The sequence below is a fragment of the Cryptomeria japonica genome, chromosome 8 (genome assembly GCF_030272615.1).
Source record: "Cryptomeria japonica chromosome 8, Sugi_1.0, whole genome shotgun sequence".
NCBI classification, from domain to species: Eukaryota; Viridiplantae; Streptophyta; class Pinopsida; order Cupressales; family Cupressaceae; genus Cryptomeria; species Cryptomeria japonica.
This window is the reverse complement of record NC_081412.1, coordinates 421859088-421881465: the sequence shown is the minus strand read 5'-3', so window position 1 is coordinate 421881465 and position 22378 is coordinate 421859088. Positions and strand designations below refer to the sequence as shown.

At 37.4% G+C, this 22378-nt stretch overlaps 1 pseudogene; it reads left to right on the top strand.

Annotated features, from left to right (window-relative positions):
• The first annotated feature begins 265 nt into the window (after positions 1-265).
• Positions 266-22378, top strand: part of LOC131075626 (uncharacterized) — a 50460-nt pseudogene continuing 28347 nt past the window's right edge.

Below are 22378 nucleotides of genomic sequence, written 5' to 3'. Positions count from 1 at the left end.
ATGTGGTAGCAGGCACAGAGTTTTAAAGAAAATTAAAACTCCCCAAGATAATGCAAATACCAATGTCTCTACAAGAGTGGAGAAAGCATTTAAAACTTTATACAAAATCAGAATGTTATTTTTCCCCTTTTGCTGTGCGTGGTGTTTGAAGGAGGACTGTAGAAAAGTCAAAGCAAGTATTAACAAATGGCAGATGTCTCCCTCCTTCAGCGTGGTTTTCTCCATGCCCAATGACAGTCTTCCTTTCTTTCCCTCTGCATGGATAATGGAGGAAGATCTGCAGAGACTTTCAACAAGTGCATGGCCTGCATGGATGGCATGGGCAAGGCCACTAAGCTCTCAAGTTAATGCAAATTGCAAATGTAGTAATGTTTCCCCCTGCTGTGTGGAAGTGGCAACAATGGTTTATAATCTCCAAGCAATTGCAACAAATTTCCCTCTCACGTTTTCTCCTCATCCTTCCAATGCTGGACGTGGTATCTATGAAGGGAGGCATATAAACCTACAACAAATGCACATTGGTAGTGTTGAAAACCCCAAGTGTCTTCCCTGTGCATGGTATGCTGGAAGGTATGCAGAGGATGTCAACGTGGATGGCGGAGGAGGCATTTGAAAGGTCTTCAAACAAATGTTTTGCTGGCATCTTTTCCTCCCTCACGTGCTCTCCCTTTGGTTGTAGTAGCAACAATGGTTGAAGCTTTCAAGCAAATACAAAATGCAACAACCAAGTCCTAGCGTGGAATGACACAGGGCGTTGAAAACCTCAAAACCTCCATAGCCAATGCAAACAATTACCAGCCAGCTCCCCTCTTCTGTGTGACATGGAGGATGCTGAAGGAGCATTGGAGTCTTGAGGAAATGCAAGTAGCAGTATCCTTCCTCTGCATGGCTATTTGGAGGCCACACTAAGCATGTTTTAGCAAATGCAAATTGGCAGATGGCAAATCCTAGTGAAAACCCTACGCAGAGCATGATGGAGAAAGGGGCAATTAAAAAATTTCAAGCAAATAAAGTTAGCAGATGTAAAACCAACATTCCATAATTTCTACAAACATCCTGCTCTGCGTAAAAATAGAGGCATTCAAGTTTCAAAAGGAAAATCGCCATTAAAACTCAGGAACAACTCCAAAATTTGCAGTCTCAGGCATGAAGCATTATCCCACATTCACTAGGAAATGGTCTATTTTGGTGTTTATATGCAAAATCACACACATCTATAATGTCAAATCCATCTGGGCTTTTGACGGACAATGCTGTTGGGCGCCCAAGGTGGACCCCATGCGCGTGGGTGCGGATCTCGAGGTGATGGAGGAGGTGACTGAGTAGCGACCAGGTGGACCCCACATAGGCACACTTCTCGAGGCAAACAAGCAAATTTTGCATAGAAAGGTTGGCTTAACCAGTGAGCAGGTCCGAGATGATCCGACGAAGCGTGTTGATTCGCAGGTCGAAGGTGCTCGCCAGTTAAACCCTGCGAAACAATGAAAAGAGGTAAAGACCCTGCAGGTTCTAGATGATCGGACGGCTCGCGCGACTTCATGAAGGAAAGTTGCTCACCGGTTAAGGTCCGCAAAATAGTGAAAAGCATCTCCAAAAATGAGAAGGTTAAAGGTCAAGCAAGTTCCAAGCAGATCGACGGTGCGCGTGGTTTCTTGAGGCGAAGATGCACAAAACATACCGTCTGTGAAATGGCGAAAGCCAGGTGGCGATGATGTGGCACAAAGGTGGTGCCTAGGTGGCAATGATGTGGCATTGAGGTGGTGTACATGTGGTGGCCAAGTGGCAGTGACAAAGCAGATGACATGGTGGTGATGAGGTGTCATCCCGGTGACGTCTAGTCAACCCCATTAGCCAATCAGGTCCCACCACGTGGCAAGGCGTCAGGCCAAAAGGGAGGCAAAAATTAAAATTAAAATCATCTTTATTATATAGTGTAGACTATATCGAAAATTCAAAAATTTAAATGATGTGCACACATAAATGACTAAATCGCTCAGGGTCTCATTTTTGCTCAAAATATGAAGTGTTATATATCGCCAGAAAGCTCTTGGAATGAGGAATCCGGTCAGGCAGTTAATTTTGACAAATGTGGGATATTTAGAGAGCATTTTCCATGAAAGTGAAATTCAGTTAGAGAGGAGATACTTGACAATTTCAGTTGCAAATTTGATTTTCTTCCCTCTCCTTACTCCCAATTCTTCTCATTTTGTAGGGGTTCCAGAAATTTGGAGAAGGGCTCCATATTTTCATGGCTTCCAATTTTGAGTTCTTTTCAAAATTGTACAGGGCAATGTCCTTTTCCATAGAATAGAGTTTGATTCATGCTATAGGTGTTCTTTGTTGCAGGTTCTTGTGTATGTAAGGCATACATAAATTCACACAAGATTGTCTCTAGATTTGTATTTCCATTTTATCAAATCGGATTCTCAAGGAGGATGAAATTTGTTATCTCAAGAAGATAGTTATGATTGTTTGTAGGGATTCTTCAAGGAAGGATTTAAATTTTGAAATAAATCATGAATAATGGAATATAGTTTCAAGATCTGATGATTTTGTGAATGATCTTAGTAATGCATTTATGCAAGGTATTAATGCATGAATATTCAATAATGAAGATGGATTTGCAATCGAAGCTTCCACTTATAGTTTGATGTATGAATCTGTTGCCCTTGGATAAGGAACTGATCTTACAATTAAGGGGGGTTCTCAAACCAATTTAAAATCCAATCAGAATATCTTTAGTTTATGTTATGTTTTGAAATGTTTCATCTATCTCATGCTCAAGCATAGTTGAGTTTCATGTGTAGATCTAGCCCATCTGCAATAAACTACTTGTTTTAGAGTGTTGGTGAGATCTATCTATTTATGTTGATGTTGTCATAGGTGTGTAATAGGTTTAATTCTAAGCATCAAAGGTATACCCGCCTAGGTTTTGCAGAGCCTGAAGAGTAGAATGATTCATATCCTTGTCATGTTGTCCAAGCCCTAAGGTTCTTCATAGATTGAATTGGCTACTTCATAGATCAATTGCAGGTGTTCTTGGGTTATCACTTTTGGTGAACAACAGGGCCAATTCTAATCATGGAAAGATCAAAGGCCAAAATGCACTTGGAATCATAACCAACCTCTACTTATTAGTCTTACATAAACCATTGTAAGCAATGAATAAATCAACTAGCCTCAAATTCATGCTCAACCTATTCCAAACCTAAAGAATATTTAATCCCAACAACTATCCTATAGTATTGATCACAATACTATTGGGTTGAATGTCATTGATGCCAATGACATTCATTTGAGAACTAGGACAATCCTAATAAAACTAGTGCTTAAAGAAAAAAAGGTGGAGGAATATTTTGATGAACAAGATGATAAACCTGAAAATGAAGGAATTAATCTCCCCCTTAGGAATGTACCATTCTCTAAATGTCTTAAACAAAAACACGAAGCTTCAGGACAACCAGACAAAAAACATGACACCCTGAAGGACTCACAACTCCTGAGAGTTCATTAAAAAAAATTTGATATTGAGATTCCCCTGTTATGAGCTATCAAAGATATTCCTAAGATTAATTGGGCTATCAAGGTTCTTTTTATAAAGACTTCCATAATCCAAGTTGGAGGGAAACTATTTGATATTTTGTCAAGTAAGCTAATTTCTTAGAAATATAGTGATCCTAAAAGTCCAATGATCACTTTGAGCATAAAAGGAATTGAAATCTCAAATGTGCTAATAGATTTGGGAGTTTCCATCAATGTGATTAGAACTATAACAACTGAGATATTAGGAATGACTGATGTCCAACCAACCACAATAGTTTTATAGCTATTTAATTAATCAATAGCTAATCTAGTGGGAGTCTTAGAAGATATCCTTATCATCATAGATACACAAGGTTATAATGATTATTTCCTTGTCCTTGGGGACAAAAAAAGAGGACAGGTTATTCCATAATTATGAGAAGATCTTGTGTTTCTTAGGGGTAAATTCAATCATCAATAATCAGATTATAAGAGTGAATCACAACTCTAATCTAATTATAAATACTCCCAAAAGACAATGAAATAATGCTAAATCAATTGACTATCAAAATGAAATCTAATTAAACTCCCTCAATTGATATAACAAGGTTTCCATTGCTCTTCTTTGAATTGTGTATGTAGGTGGCTCTCAGGTGTTGCACTGGGATTTCCTACATGAGATAGACAATTGTTTTGAAGATTATAATTCTATGATTCTAGGTTGAAATTGGGAAACGAGGTTTGCTTTTATAGATTTTCAGGTGAGATGGGGAGAGAAATTGAACTGAAGTGCTAATTGATAGTTCAATTGATTTTGATTGACCAGTTAAGTGAGTTGATTGATCTGTTAATAGGATATATTGATTTGTTAACTCATTTGATTGATCAGTGGATTGAATAGATTAGCCAGTTGACTAGATTGATTGAGAAGACTGAATTGATTGAGTAGTCAAAAAAGGTGATTTGGAGTGAAAAGGGAGGATGAAAGAGTTAGTTGAGTTAGCTCATTAGTTAAGTGATTTGATCAATCAGTTATGATTTTCAACATGTGCTATAGGACTTTGAATTTGAAATCCAATTTCATTTTGATTTTTGAATGCTGAAATGCACATGAGATTTACTGAAATTTATTGAAATTCAGATTTGGTGAAATGTGAATTTGGGAAATTGAAATTAGATGGAATGAGTTGAAATTCGAATTTGGGGAATTTGGAGGAATTAATTAATTAATTTAAATGAAATTATTTGATAATTAGAAATTTGATTAATTAAATAATAAATATTATTTAATTAGGGGAATTTATCACAATAAATTAAATAATTAATGTTTAATTAATATTTGAGAAGGGGGTTGATGATGAATTAATTAATAGATAGAAGTTGGATAATTAGTAAGATTGAAATTGATGATTAAATTAGTTTAGAAGAATAAATTAGCTTAATTAAATAATTAAAGAATTTTTTAACTAATAAGACGATAAATTAGTACATGATTGACAAGACATTTTTAGGTCTCTACATTTGTCCCTCTTTGATACAATGTTGAAATGACGTTATTTCAAAGAAAACAAAAAAAAATATGTCCCAGTATGCCCCGACAATGGAGGTAGGATGCCTCCTTGAGAGATTGTTTGTGCATTAAAGGCATGAATGATCTCTTGAAAGAAGAAGAATGTTATATGAGAGATGGAAGAATGATTAACTTGATGACATGAATGAGTCTGATTAGAGAAAAAAAATGGTTGGAGTGATTTGTAAATTGATTGATTCATAAGATTGATCGAATTGATAAGATAAAGATCAAGTCTGGTTTCAAGAAGGAGACAACCTGTATAAGACAAAGATGATCAAAACGTTTGGTTTTAGGGAGGATACATCTTGTATAAGAAAAAGATAGATGATCGTGTTTGGTTTCAGGAAGGATTAATCCTGTATAAGAAAAATGATTGATGAAATATGATGAAAGATGAAGACATTATGAAAGTAAAGAATGATAGGAAATAGAATTGATTGATGGATAGAATAGTTTATGTGAGGAAACAAAATGGAATTAGAAAGATGTGAGTAGAAGCTGAAATGAAATCATTGATTATAGAATATGTTAGATGAGAAAATGATCTTTGAGATAAAATCAGCATGATGAGATGAGAAAATAAAATGACATGATTGATGAAGATACACAAACCTTTGTGTCTTTATCCATAGTGCAACACATATTCATCACTGAGCCATATTTTGTAACAATGAAGCTGTGTACACCCATAACACCATTTCCCCATAACTTCATTGGTTCACACCACAAACAACAACCAAAGAAAAGGACCATGCTCATCATAGCTCCTCTAGTCACTTTTGGACATCCTTGAGTAGAATAGAAACATGATCTTAACCGATTGATAAAAGATAAAAATCAAATTAGACAAAACTCATCAGCTTTATTGACTATGCCTTTGCTTTGATTTGTTTGATGTGGTGGTTGATAATGTCTGATCTCAGAAAGTTGCAGACCCTGTTTAAGACTGATCTCTTTGATTTCGAGTGTATCATCTTCTATTTAAGACAAGATAATGATCACATTGATATGTATATTGATATGATTGATAAGACAACTTGATCAGTTTGGTTGTAGATTTTTGATAAGATAGTTATATACTTTATTGAAATGTGTGCGAAGTGTTTACTAGATATCTGCTAGGGTATTTGTTTCTCGCGAGACATTTTATTGCAAGTTTTCAAAGTTTTTTAGACTTTTCGATGTTTTTGGATTTTGTGGATCATTTTCAAATGTTTTTGGCTGATTTTGTTGTTTTTCGACGTTTTTGTGCCTTTTTCAAGATCGTTTTTTGAATGTTTTTGATTTGTGTTGTTTTGGAAATATTTTTGGTATTTTTCTTTTTAAGATTTTTAGGAGTTTTCTCAAGACTTTTATATGTTTTTAATTTTTTTTTCATGACATTATATGATTTTTTAGGTTATTTTCATGATTTATATGATTTTATGGGTTTTTCATGACTTTTTACAATTTTTTAGGTTTTTTTCATTTTTGTATTTGAATGCTTAGGATTTTTTTAGTTCTACCCCCAATATGCAGACCTATGATGATGTGATGATCTGCAACATTCATATGGAGACAATGAGTTTTTTGCATGGCCTATGTTAATGCAGTATGCAAGATGAAGATGAATTTCCTATTCGAACACAGATCATTGCATGTGTCTTTCATTATGAAATGCACTGATTGAATTAAAGTTGTGAAAGGTTTCAGAGATAGGAGTTCAATCCATTCTCAAAAAACCTTAAACCATCCAGCCTAAGACACTATGTAACCAAGATTTATGAATGGAGGTGCATAAAAATTCTCCATCAATTCTTGAAACTTTGATCTTCTTTTGCCTATGTGTGTGCAATTGGATTTACTCTGACTCTTATAACCATTAGAGACCCTCAAAATCCCATGTGACTAGCTACGTGAGTTATTCTGACTTCAAAAGCATTCTGGATAGAGCCTCTCTACCAGTTCAACATCTATAGCTCCGATGAGGTTATACACTCTAATCTCTCGAATATTTCTTCATTCCTAGTAGGTGTCCATAGCCCCGACAGAGCTACTCACATGTTCCCTTAGTCAAGATTTTATTGCACTTGTATGCATGATATCTCAGTTATATATCTTTGATATTTTTTCCATGATATTTTGATATTGATTTTGGCATAATATTTTTTTTTGTTATTTTCTTTCCTTGACTCGTAAGTAATAAAACCTACTTGGGTATGACGATTACAATGGTGCTGAAGTAGAATTTTGGATTTTTCACTAGCCACATGACCAACTAGTATCTATAATGATAGAGTAAACGACTAATGTGTGATATATAGCAATTGATAGATTTTGGGTAAAAAGACTTAATAGTGAAACTTCTACCCAACCATGATAAAACTCAATCACAAGGTGACGTTGAAGATGAATGACCAAAGACATCCTAAAAAATTCATGTACCAGTATCTAGGAAATGAGACAACCTTCACTCCTCTTCGTGCAGATAGGTAAATGACTGAGACAATCTCCTTGCTTTATTGATGCAACTACATGAGAAAGAAATAATGATATGTAGCTATATGTCATGCAATGGTGATATGCAAACAACTATGATGCACTCTGAAATGGAGATATGTGATGCAATGCAACAAAGAAATATGTAAATGCAGTACCAGAATTTTAAATGAGCCCATCCCTTAGATGTAATGTCTTGTTAGTTGCATGTTGTTCATAGGATCAGGGAGTTTTTTGTATGTAGTTCATTGGTCTTTGTTTGAAGAGTCAGATAAACCTGTATTTTCTAATAGGATATAAGGACTGAGCTGCATGTACATGTTCGGTATCTCCAATGTTGATTTCCTTAGTTTTTGGATTTTATGGATCACCAAAGGGAAATCCAGCTCTCGCACCCATGAATTTAGCTATAGCCTCATGATTTTCAAACCAATCCAACTCTGGTAGATCCTCTTATCCCCACTCTATCAAATGTAGGTGTATGAGGCAAATAGATTTTGGTTCTGAAGTTGTTACATGAGCAGAGGCTATGCCTATTTATATTGATGTATTTGAATAAGATGATGAAGCCAACCAGGTGTTGATCTCATTAGTTGGTGTTATGCATGTTCTTCAAGAAGATGATGGAATAAATTAGGTGTTGATTTCATTAGCTGCTGCTATGCTTGTTTTGGTCACCACATTTGCATGTGAAAATGGTGCACATACAATCATTGATAAATTGTTCTTTGTAGTATGATAAGGGGTTCATGAACAACTTGTGTAGAGGGATTGGGATGATGAGGGGGACTAGGAGAAATGGTAAGTTCATTTGAGAGGGAATCTTGTGAGGAACATGGAGGATTATGACATGAAGATGAAGGGATGGAGGGACCTTGACCAAGATCTATAGAAATAATGGGATCTTGCTTAGGACATGAAGGTGAAGGAATACTTTGATAGTGACTTGGAAAGGGATTATTAGGATGGATGGAAGGGATGTCCTGATCTTTCTTAGGAGGTGGATGTTGGGTGGGACTTGAAAGAACATCTTTCTCTTGAGATAAAAGAATGAGGGGATCATCATAAGATTCTTGGTTGGTGGGATCTTGATGAAAAATTAGGTAGGATGGAAGGCTTTGTTCTTGATCATGATTTGTTTCATGACTGATTTCTTCTTATTTTGGATTATCCTCTTGACATGAGGAAGGAGTTTGGATATGTATGGGATATTTTTGGAAGGTTTCAACACTTTGGCTTGATGAGAAAGGATTTTGAATGAGACTCTTTGAAGTGGATTTTCTTGGAAATGAAATATATGGTGGCATTAGATCTTGAATTTTTGAAGCATGGAAAGGACTAGCATCATGACTCAGATTAGATTGGATTTGTACGATGGATAGAGATGGTGTGGAATGCTCTTGTGTGACTTTAGGGGATGATGAAATGGTGGAGAGATATGGTTGATTTTCACTTTGGTTGAATGGTATTTGATTTTGGTTGAAAGAGGTTTGAATGTTGGGTTGATGTGATTGGTATGATTGATATGTTGGGTTGAAAGAAATAGAAGATTGAAATGACTCTAATATTGATTGAACTGAAGTAGGAATAATTTTGTTGGAGAATGAAGGTTGGCATGTTTGAATGGTCTCACAAGAAAAAGAAGGTTGGCCTGATAATGATTCTCTTTTCATTAGAAGTATCGTGGCTGTCACTTCCCTCATCATTTTTTCTAACCAATCCCTATGGTTGTTAGGACTAGTCATGTCTATCATTTGTTGTTGCAAAGTCCTAATTTCTTGAGCCAAAATTTCTATGGATGACAATGGAATAGGAATGGAAGGGATGAAATCTTCACCTTCCCTACGAAATGCATAATGCCATTCCATGATGTTTTCTAGATTGGTTGTTGAGGACACTAGATGTTGTAATGTTTTTCCTTGAAGTTTCAAACTATGTTGGTGGTTGAAATATTTTTGACAAGATCTAATTTTATTTCACTTTGTTTTGGCAATGTTGTGGATGTTGAATCTTTTGAAAGTGTTGCATAAGACACAATAGAAAGAAAGAAAACAATTAGATATAATCAAAGAGAGAAATGTTGCTTGCAGAATATAGTGGTGGCAGTCCTTTCATCTCCTTAGTAACATCAAATGATCCTTTCAGAACATAATCTTGCTCTTGAGCTTGTCTAGGGTGTGTTCCTTGGAAATCCTAAGGAGGACGAGGGTTGTTGCTTGCATTAGCATCAGGAGGTACAAACCTGCCTGTCATTGGAGGTGGGTCTGTTAATGGAGCCTTGCCTTGACTCCTAAGATTGTAATTGTTCCTAGTCTGAAAGGCCTGAGCATCATATACACATGGTTCACCTTCTGCTTCAGCCTGAAATTCTTTACACACGAAAGTATCGACCATCATGGCAGTATTAACTTTATCAGGTTCATCATTGGAACAATCTTTGGGTTGAGAGTCATCTTGAGCAATTCTTATGATTTTCTCAAACTGAGCACAATTAACCTTAGAATGGGCAGCTGCATCATGCAACCTTCACCAATTTGTTAGAAAATTCATATCAGCAAGGTTAACACTTTATGTGTGGTTTGGGTTATCTCGTGCGTCCGGGTGATCATGGTTCACCCCACCATTATTTGGACTTGTATTCCACTGCCTATTATAAGGTTTGTTATTGTACCTTTGATTTTGGTTCTGGTTATTGTAGCTCCGCTGATTATTATATGGTTGGGATTTATTATACCCTCCTGGAGGATTCATCTTTAGCTGGGGGGTGAACTCACAATACTGCTTCCCACTTTTTGACCAACTTTGACACTTAGATGAACATTTTGCAAAAAACCTTCACTTTCTGACACCTATAACTTTTAAATCATTAAGAATTTGAAGATGATGTAAACTAGTGATTTGTAACATGCTTTTTGTAGATTCTAAATATATTTTTTTCAAATTTTTTTGAATAAAATTTTATTGATTTTTCCATCTCCCTCAAAAGTAGTTTTTTACAGGAAACAACATTTTTTAAGAGTGATGTGCATCCCGAAACGTATAAATTTTTTTTTATAAATGATAAAAACTTATCTCTTTTAAATTTTGGTTTGTAACATCAATACCCAAGGCATGCAGTTGGTTTGATAGTGATATGTTGAATATTTTTTATTTTATTAAGTTTTGAAGTCCAACTAATTATAATTTAGATATAGGTGTACGTTTGAACACATAACTTGCTCTATATATATCAAAATTAAGCTTTATTTTTTTTGTTAGAAAGAAGACATCAATACCTAGGGCATAGATATTTTTTAGAATTTTTTTGAATTAGTTTGCTATTTTTCCCAATGCATTGAACAAAGAAGTTCATGTTCGGTGAAAAACCTACATTCATAAAAAATAAAATAAAAATATATTAATAAACTTAAATATATTAAAAATTATACTATTTGGAAAGCTTATAATAAGGACTAAATCTTTAATAAAACAAAACTTCTAAATGAATTCGTTTGACCCCTCAAAAGCTAATGTAAAATTGGTTTTTTATCAGCATTTGATAGATGCAAAGGAGACTCCATTGCAAGTATGATTTAGAAGTAGAGAGGTTCTATCCAAGAAATTTTGATCTAAGAGCCTTTGATCTAACTGTCTTCAATTAATTACTTCAAATGGGACCTCTTAAAGCTTAAATAATTATATTTTCCAAAAAATGTATGATTTCAGCAAAAATCAGGATGTACCAAAAAGTGGGAACCAGCTTTGTGAGTTCACCCTGGGTCAAGTCTGAAGTAACCTGTGAGATCATTTTCTTTAAGGCTTCTACTTCAGCAGATATATGGGATCCTTCATTCTCAGGTGTTGTAGTTGGAGGTTGGTTCACTCGATTAATGTTGTCAAATTTTTGATTTTCAACTTACGCTTGACCAACATATTGTGTTTGAGTGGGGGCGGTATTGGTACCATTTTGCCAAGTCGAGCAACAAACTACTGATTCACCTAAGGTTGGGGTGCATAGATTGACACGGGGTTCATCATTGGGGAACCTATAGGTAGAGATGAGGGTACACCTAGGAGTTGATTGTAGTTTCCTTGATTCACCCCTGTAGGTAAATTATATCTGATCCCTCCCAGGGTTTGATTTAGTTCATGATTCATGCTAATTGCTAATGTGAAGACTTTTGCCAAGGTGTCCCTTTGATCTTGAGGAACACTCTTCTTAATAAACATAGCAGTCTAAGGGTCAATAGCTCTTAGATATGAGTTAATGGATACGTTAGGCGCTACTTGGTAAGGGGCTTGCAGCCTCTTGAATGCCCTTTGGAAGCTAGTATTAAAAGTCATTAATGGCTCATTTGGCAATTTCTTAAGAGAAGCAAACTGATGGTGTAGTGTCTGGGGTCTACGTACACTCGTAATTGATCAATGAAGGCCTTCTCCAAGAGGTCCCAACCTATGATGGAGTTAGTTGGTAAGGTTAAGTACCAATAGTATTAATTCTCCCCAAGTGAATATGGGAAGAGTCTACATACTACATCTTGGTGTTCAGTATGATTACGAACAACCGCATCTTTGAATGCTTCAATATGTTCATCAGCTATTCGTCCCCCTAAATAGTAAAATTTGCTGCAAAATTTATGCAAGTTTCTAGGTAAGTCATGTATACCTCCTGGTATGGTTACTAATGGTGTGGTGTCTTAGTTGAAGTAGGTCATCGAAGGTGGTGATGGTGGACGTTGAGTCACAAAAGGTGCAACGATAGGTTGAGGACTAGGAATCAGTTGATCTCCTATGTTGGGTATGAATGACTGTACTAGTGAGGATATTGAGGGTTGTTAGCTTTGTTCTTCTTATTCCTAGTGGGAGGCCCTAATTCAACTAAGTTGGATGGTGAAGAACCACTCCTAAGGACTCGGTGGAATCTCTTAGGAGAGAAAGATGATATACGATCCAGGTTAGTACCTCAATTTTCTGGTTGAGGAGGTGGTTGTGGATTTTCTCATGGGTTCACCTGAGGATTGAGCTGTCTTTGTGCCTTTGCTTCTATACGTGTAGCCTTTTGTCTCTCATTGTCTAAGACTTGTCGTGTTTGTAACCAATCATTGTAATTCCTTGTATTATCCCAAGCAAAGTCATATAGTTGGGTAAGAATGTCGTCTTACTTGTTGTTGAGGTTAGGTTGGGTAAAGGGCATCAATGCGTCTCCTGGGAGTACCATATGTGGTTCACCAATGAGGGGATTAGTCTTGGCCCTCCTTCTAGCATTAGTTTCTGTTGACGGGTGTTTTGACACACTCACCAATAGTCAGGTAGTTTATGCAAACACTCACCACCTCTCCTGAAAAGTAATGAGTCCGGAAGAACTCACTACTCCAAGGTCTCTATATTCAGGTCTTGATGGTGATGGGCAACTCAATGGTTGATGTGGTTATACCTGTAAAGGGGCTTGCTGATTAGAACTAAATCTCATTGGTTACAGATAATTGCACTTACTCTCTTTTTGTATTTTTATGGTTTAAGATTCTCTGGGAAATAAAATACGAATCGTAAAGGGGAACAAGAAAATAACAATAAAGACCAATATAATGACAACTTAATGAACTACTCAATTAGTTCCCTGCAATCCAAGCAATTATCAAATATTATCCAAGTTAGCATTCAACAACAAACCTCCAGAAAACCTGCAAAATCATCAATTTCATAAGTCTATGGAAATAAAAATCATCAACAATATGGCCTATCACAATAGTTCTCATACACCAATGATATGCACAATATGATTCATAGAGTGATAGACAAAAAATATTAAACCACGTTGCTAACTCAAAATAATAGATGTTACCAGATTACACAAAACAATTTGGTAGAATATAAATGTAGATCAGACAATCTACAAGTTGCTTTTCATATTAATCTCCATGAATGTATAACAAAAATAACTTAAACTTTGTAATCAATCTACAAAATATTCTAAAATCTCTAAGTAGGCCACAAATCATCAATTTGGGACCCTTACAAATGAATCCAACTTCTCAATTCATAGAAGTTCTTTATCCTACTATCTAGGAAATAACTCTATTCTAATTTAAGAACTGATCCTAGGAGTCGCAGTTAACTTGCAAGTTTCTGCCTTGATACTCCACTTAACAACTACAAAATGGGGATTGCATGAGCACTATGAAGACCCTGCTAGGTGAGCCACATTTTTGTAATCATGTAGAATTTCTCTCAAAATTGGAACTGGAGTAGGAGCAGCAGTTTAAAATACAAGAAAAAGCTTTGCTATCTTTAGCAATTGTGTGCTTATCTTTTATTTCTTGGTAAAAGCTTTATAATTTTCAATTATACATGCAACTTCTTGGACTGGAGGATTAGCTACATGCTTAATTCTAAATTTATATTTCTTCAAAACCTCATCCGCATGTGCTCCCTGTTCCTCTAACTCCTTCGCCGTGTTTGCCACCTCTTGACATTGAGTGATTAGATATGTGTATCTGTCCATAAGGGCAACACCAAATTGGGCTGCGGATCCTAGGTGTTGTGCCTCATATGCATCCCACTGATTCAAAACTTGTTGTTGGTCCATTATTCCCGTATCAGTTATTCGGGGGCCAAAAGGTCCCAGTATATTCATCACAAAACTCTTGTATGACAAAATTTCCCCGAGGAGAGGGTCCCGAATGTCATTCATATCATTGATATACTGCTGATACATTTCAATCTTTAGCTCCAAAGTGTATACATAGGACTGTAAGTTTTTATAGCTATCACCTCCTAAGAGTTCTTTTATTACCATCTCTTCTCCTAGCTACAATATGTTTTTCAAAACTCAGAACTGTTTATTGAAAGTGTTTGCCTTCCGCTCCCATTGTGTGGAGCAGGTTGCCAAAGCTCCACCTGTCTGTACCACCTTACGGTATATTTCTACTGTATTTTGCAAGAACAACCTAATCTTGGCTGCATTTACCTGGGTCCAAGATTTGGCGGTAGCAACCACCCATCTCACCTCTACTAGTGCCTTTACTTCTCCCTCTGGGAGTGATGAGGTTGAGGGTAGGTCATTATCTCTACAAGAGTGTAGAGGTTTACTCATTTCAACCAGGAGCTATTTATATTGCCCAAGTTGTGCCTTAAGCTCCATATTTGAGGTGTGCTCCTTTTCAACATGCCCTCTGACAACACTTGTGGCTAGCTCCAAATTATCTAGCTCTCCCCACTTGGTTTGCTTACCCAAATTTACCTGGAATAATTGATACTTGGGAGAAACTTGTCCTTCAAATTCATGTGGAACTGCCACATCTGCAATCACCTAACCGGAATCTATTTTTGACAAATGATGGATGGTTTTTAGACTTTTAACCTTTGGTGGTTCCTCAGTGATTACTTGTTGTAGAGTGACCTCTGGGAGTTCTGCTTTTCTCTTTTTCTTCCCGAAGGTAAACTCTAGCCATTGTGGTATATCTACATCTTTATCACCTTGATGTGACACTATATCTAGAGTTATGACATGAACCTCTGCTACTCTTCTGCTTTCATTTGCCTAGGGTCTTGAGGTGGTATAACTTGATGAGCTAAATTGGCTTGGAGAGCTTGTTGTTTGTGCAACTCTCCTAGTTTGCTACTGACCTCCTCATTGAATGCCATTTCTTCCTCACCTGCCTCTGTTTCTCCTTGCCTAGTGGCTATATCTTTGAAGAGGTCTTCTTGATCTTGAGGGGTTAGGATTAGTCTTTCATTCAATATATCTTCAGTCTCATCCCCCTCTTGCTCGCCTTCCAACGACCATTGTTTCTCAAGATCCTCTTCTTCCTAATCAAAATCAGACTCAATGTTTCTAACTTTCATTGTTTTAGTGGTAGATGTGAAGCCTTGCACTCTGTGTTGCCCTAGGGATATATTGACTAATGGTGGTGTAGGAGTAGTGGTGCATGGAGCATTTGTGGCATCTGTTGAAGGTGGTTGAACGGGTATCTCCTCAGTAGCTTCTACATTCTCTTCTTGTTCTTGGGTACCCTCTCCTTCAGTGCTCCATATAGCCATCCTAGGTGGAAGAACTTTGGCTAGTGGTACCGCTCCTAATCCATCGGTCACTCCCAGGTCTACAACCTTTTTCAACAGTTCAGACTCCCTCATCTTCTCTTGGAGTTTCTTTAGTAAATCCTTAATGCTTTCTTGAGGCTTGTCTTCTTCACCAGGTCAGTGGACGTGTTTTGCCTCGAGGCTGATCTTGTCTTTTGAGCATACTCCTTATGGCTCCTTAACTGAGGTACCCCTGAGGTGGATTCCTTTTGTTTTATCTTTGAGACACTGGGCCTTACCCTCTGGCGTAACCATTGCTTGGTCCTATTGATGACTACTTGGGAGACCTTTTCCATATTAGTGTCTTCACTTGTAGACCATTTTATTGGGGAAAAGGGCTCTCTTATCTATCCCTGATTCCTTATAAAATGGATCAAGTAACTCTCCATCATCCCTCAGGTCTTTAGAGAGGTTAGTCTCGATACCAAAATCTCTCACCTATGGGACATATAATCGGTTATAGTTCTTTTCCCTAACCTCAAAACTATCTTGCAAGTTGGCCCAAAAGTCTTCCAAGATGGGCCTGTGCCCCTCGTATGCCTTAGGCATAGCTTGCTTAAGTTTCCCGTAGGGATCATAGAACTCCCTAGCATGGTCATACTCCTTTAAGTTCAAATCTTGGAGCTCTCGTTCTGCTAACTTTGCCACTTGTATTTTAAAGCATTCAAAGTATCCAATAGATACCAAGAAATCGATACTTGTTTTATGTTTTGAGGACAACAGTGACTGGAGGCCCACTAGCTGCCTCACATACTCCAACAAGATTATCCTATCATTATAGTACCAGGGTAGGAGCATTGGGTTACCTGTGAATCCGCTAACCCGGATGTAAGTAGAGCATGGGTTTTGGATAAACCAACATGCCCACTCTCAGATGATAGCCATGGCCTCTGGGCTAATCCGATATCCCACATCTCTTGTCAATTTGATTACTATTGGAAAAATGAAAGCATCATTCACTCTCTTGAAGTGAGTCTTGGCATTGGCTAGAGTGAGTTGAGGATAATACCCCCATATCTTCTTTTGTCCTTCCTCCTCTCCCAATTGACCTTCTACCCGCAACCTTGAAAATTTTCCAGCCGTAGCAGCTACCTAGATGACATATGAAGTGAAAATGAACCTTTGGGTATGATGGACTTCCTTCATCTGTTTGCAGATATTGTCAGAGAGGATTTGTAGCCAGTCAAATTATTGTTTCCCTATTAAAATGGTGGTCATGAATTGGAACATACACAGATGAAAATGCTTGCAATCCGACTTGCCAAAGGCCCTGCTAAGCATAATGATTAAATATATTTGAGGCTCTTTGAAGTCTGCCCTCAGGATCTCCATGGCCTTGAGACTTGTCTTTCTTTCTTCTCCTAGCCAGTTTGTATTCATGTACCTCTTACTTGCCAATTTCTTGTCATTCCATGCCTTCAAGGGCTCTTCTTTAGTCGCCATAAATACTTCCTCTCTGGTTGGGATTCTAAAGACGAATCCAAGAATATCTGGAGACAAGTCTATGACTATCTTTCCTTGTGCATCTGTGCACTTTCTAGTTTTCAGGTTATAGAATGGGGCAATGGCCATCATGAACTTTGGTGTTGGTATTGACTATGGGAAAAGAATGGCTTCAACTAGGTCGAACCTCTTGATTCTTCGATGGAGGGCCTCTAGACTAGGTTTGTCCAATTGAGTCTTAATATCCTCAATTTCTATGTGGCCTATTTCAGTATCTGTGACCCATTTGACTTGATCTTCCAACTTTGAAATGTATACATGTCCCTGATACTGATACTTCATGGTGGCTGGGAGTCTATCAATTTATTTGCCTCTTTTGCTGGAGGATGAGTCCATCTAACCACTTGAACCTGCAAGCAAAACACAAATATTTAGTCTTCAATATTAAGCATAAAATTTAGTTTATTTTGGGACTTTGGGGTCCCAAGGTCCCGGGCTAGGCACAAGTGGAGAAGAGTCAGAACTCCAGGATTCTGGGGTTTTGAGATTAGGTGTATGCAAAAAGGTAATCCTGGAACTCCGGGGTTCCGGGCTCATGGAATGGGGCCACCTAGAACTCCGGGGTTCTGGCCTCATGGAATGGGGCCACCCGAAACTCCGGGGATCCGAGGTTTTGGGCTCAAAACTAGGGCACACAACAAAAATGAAGGCACGCGCAAATGAAAGAAAAACAATAAAAAAAGAAAGAAAAGGAAATCTAACCTAGAAATCACAACAAGGGCAAGAAAAATTCACCAACCTGGTGAATCAAAATGCTCGAAAATGCCAAGGAAAGCTCGGAGGTCCGAAAGTTCGCAACTTGGAGCTAGGGAGGAGGAGCTCTGAATGCACAAAATGAATTTTTTAAAAGTCCATCATCTTATTTATAACTCCCTAAACTTGTCTGTACGAAAGCCCTAAACACAACCTCGGGACTCTTGGGTCCCGATATTCTGAGCTTAAAAGAAAACACCCTACCCCGAAACTCCGGGGGTCCGAGGTTCCGAAGCAGGCAAGCAAAAGATGACCTCGAGACTCTGGAATACTGAGGTCAAAAACAAAATGACCTCGGGACTCCGGGATTCTGGAACACCAAGGTAAAAAACAAAAGGACCTCAGGATTCTGGGACTCCAGAGTTTCGAGGTAAAAACCAAAAAAAAGACCTCAGGACTCCGGGGTTCCAGAGTTCCGAGGTAAAAACCAAAAAAGGGACCTCGAGACTTTGGAGTTCTGAGGTAAAAACCAAAAGGACCTAAAAAAATAAAAAAAGGGGCCCACATTTCGACTCAAGGAGACTAATGGGGAAATAGATAAGCTAGGCATAACAAATGGTGATTATTTGGGAAAAATGACTATAGGCAATTTAGAACTTGAGAACCTCTGGTTAACCCGACACCTAAGGCTATTATCATTAAAAAGGATGTATAAGAGAAAAATATGAGTGAAGAAATGAATCAAACAACCAAGAAGAGAAATAGACATGATTAACTCTTAAGTGTGTGTGTATGATTTGTTACTTCATCATTTCAATAATGCAGATAATCAGAGGAAACTAGGTGCAATCTACATAGGTGAAGTCATTAACCGTGTTTTGTGCAAGGTTATCCTGAGCATAGTTCTGCTACTAGTTAGACATCTATAGCCCCAACAAAGATACCTTTGGTACCTATCAAACTGTGCTCCACTACCAGTCAGGCATCCATAGCCTGGTGGAGATTACTTGAAACACCCACTTGAGTTGCTTAAGAGGATCATTTCTTCTCTTTTTTTTTCTCTCTCTTTTAAATATAACATTACAGGATATAAAGAATGACTTCTTTCTTCAATAATCTTTGAAGAAACTTTCAAACATTGAAGTTTGATAACTGGGTTAGGAGCCACGATGGATAACATGAAACACCTTGACTTCGGATTTTTCACTTGAAAACCAGTTTATCTGATATCACATAAAACTTTCTGATGTATCTTAATGTGATGTTAGTGCTAAGTTTATCAAGCTATCCTTTTCCAATTGAAGGTAAAAACTAACATCATATTTAAATGATTATATACCACTTTGAATGAGTATAGACAAAATTTTCAAACTAACCAAATGATAATGAAGTCGTAAATAGCAGAGAGTCGAAGTCTCTCAGAATTTGGCAAGATGTCATGCAAAGGATATCTATTTCCTTTTAGAATCTTTGAGAATAAAACACGCATACCCTGACTCAACAAACAAAAGAACAAACAAGCAAAAACAAAAACAAACGAGAAAACACACACCAAGGCCCAAAAACATGAAGCACCACCAAAATGAAAACAACTAACTACTATATACAACAAGTCAAGCTACATTGAAGATTTAATCAAAGTAGTGCTTGAGGAACTGACCATTGATGGGCAATAGTACTAGTTCTCTAGTCAAAGAGCTGAACCTAAAAGTGTTCTCACCTAGAATTTCAGCTATTTGGTAAGGACCTAACCACAGCCTTTCAAACTTGTGATGATCACCTTTCTTTTCCTTGGCCTTGTCCCATAACAAGACTAGGTCAGAGATCTGAAAAGCTTTCACCTTGGCCCTTTTATCAAGCCATCGCTTAACAACGGCTTGGTGCTTGGCAAAGTGTTGTAGTGTATTAATCCTTTTTTCATCGAGTCTTAATAAATTTATGAGGCAAACCTCTACCTGATCCTCAATGTCAAGTTCTTTCATTAATTGGAGGACTAGTATTTGCAAGTTGATTGGGAAAACAAGGGTCTGGCCGTAGACAAGGTAATATGGAGAAGTTCCCAAGGTGGCCTTTACTTTGGTTTGATCAGCCCATAAGGTGTATCTCAGTTGATTATGCCAATCCTTGGGGTTTTTCTCAAGTAGCTTCTTGATGACATCTAGGATGTTCTTGTTCGTGGATTCAACTACCCCATTACCTTGTGGGTAATAGTTGGATGAAAATTTTAATATCACTTTATATTCGTATGACCATTGCATCACCTGTGTAGAAGTAAAAGTAGGACCATTATCACATACCAGAGCGAATGACATACCAAACCTGGTGACAATATGCTCTTCAATAAATTTCAGGACTACCTCAACAGTAGCAATTTGACATGCAATGAATTTTGTCTACCCAGTAATATAATCTGTTGCTGTAAGAATAAACTTATGTCCTACAAACGAGTTAGGGTTAATAACACCTATGAAATCCAGTGCCCATTGAGCAAAAGGTCTTACCTCGAACACTGGTTGGAGATGCATAGCGGGATTTATTTGTCTGGAGGCTATAGTTTGGCACATATGGCAATGTCAAACATGCTCATGAGTATCCTTAAATATGCTAGGCCAATAATATCTAGCCTTCAAGATTTGATGTGCAGTGGCATTTGCTGACCCATAACCTGTACCATATTTCCCATGAAATTCCTCAATCATATTATGGGCTTCTTGATGATCAAAGCACCAAAGGTAGATACCCTCATAATTTTTTCTATAGAGTGTCAAATCCTTGATCATATAGTTAGCACTTAATTCTCATCTTTGCGCGGTTGTCAATCCCTCAGGACACCTATTATTCAACAATACAAATACCAAATCCGTGTACCAAGGGTCCTGAGTGAATGACTTTGATGTATACTGTTGGCACTGGATTTAAGAGATGTCGGTCACCATGGTCTGAGACAATCCTTGACCTCAGACCAACTTCATTGGATGCATCTCTAAGTCAAATTCTTGCAATATTTCCATCCATTTCCCTCGTCGTTCTCCCATTTCAGACTGCATGAGTAGTGACTTCACTGCTTGGTCAGGAACAATCGCATAAATTTTACTCCTCAAGATGTAATGTCTAAACTTCTTGACTGCTCTTACTAATGCAAAGGCCTATTTTTCAAGAGTAGAATATCTAACCTCAACACTTTTGAAAGGAGAGCTCATAAATGCAATAGGCTTCTCATCTCCTGATTGCCTCTACGTCAAAATAGCCGCTCCTGAGTGTAGCAAAGTAAAAGAATATATATAAAATGACAATGTGTAATTAGGGCTAGTTAGTACAGGAGCTTCGACGATGGATTTCTTGATCTGGGTGAAAACCTCTTTTGCTTCAGTTGTCCATTTGACTTTAACATCCTTCTTCATCATTTCATTCAATGGCTTAACTATTTCTGCAAACCCAGTAATAAAGTTTCTAACAAAATTGATCTTCCCAAAGAAAGACCTCATCTCTTTTTATTGTCGGGCATTTGTAACTTCAATAATACTTCTACCCAATCTGGGGCTATAGAAATCCCCCTTTCATAGATTATGTGGCCAAGTAGCTTTCCTTCAGCCACTCCAAACACACATTTCTTGGGGTTAAGGGAAATCCCATATCTACAACATCTCTCCAATACCTTTTTGAGGTGGTCTAGGTGGTCTTCTCTGACCTTGGAAAATATCATCAAATCGTCCATATAAATAATAATGCATTTTCCAATCAGTTCTTTGAAGGTTGTATCCATCGCTCGCTGGAAGGTTGCCCCAACATTAATCAACCCGAATGACATTCTTTTATATGCATACGTTCCCCACTTTGTTGTAAATGTTGTCTTCATATGATCTTCATAATTTACCAATACCTAGTTATATCCTGAATAACCATCTAAAAATGACATCATTTGCAAACCATTCACTATTTATAGTACTTCATCCAAAGAAGGGAGCGGGTAATTATCTTTCTCAGAGGCTTTGTTGAGATTGTGAAAGTCCACACAAAGCCGTATTTCTCCATTCTTTTTCCGCACTGGTACCAAATTAGCAACCCAAGTAGAATGTCATACCGAAAAAATAATCTTAGCGAAAAGTAACTTTTGCACATCCTTGAAAATCAAGGGTTCTATTAGTGCATTGACCGAACGTTGCTTTTGCTGGAATGGCTTTATGTTACGTTTTAGGGGAATCACATGGGTGATAATTGTTGTATTGAATGTCTTTAAATCTTCGTACCCCCATGCTATTACATTGATGAATTCTTTCAAGATCTATATCAGTTTTTCTCTTTCATTTTGAGTGCAAATCTTCCCAATATAGACATTTCTCTCTTGTCCTTCAAGACCAATATTGTGGGGCTCGTATTTTCCAACATCTGAATCTATTGTTAATCTCTCTTTTACTCTAGGGTCTGAATCAAAAAGTCTCTCCAGGGTGACCATCCCTTTTGGAATAATGTTAGTCGGTAAATCCAAAATATCCACATTACCTTCGTTGTTAAGATCATCCGATTTGTCTTCCTCATCAATAATTTGATCTT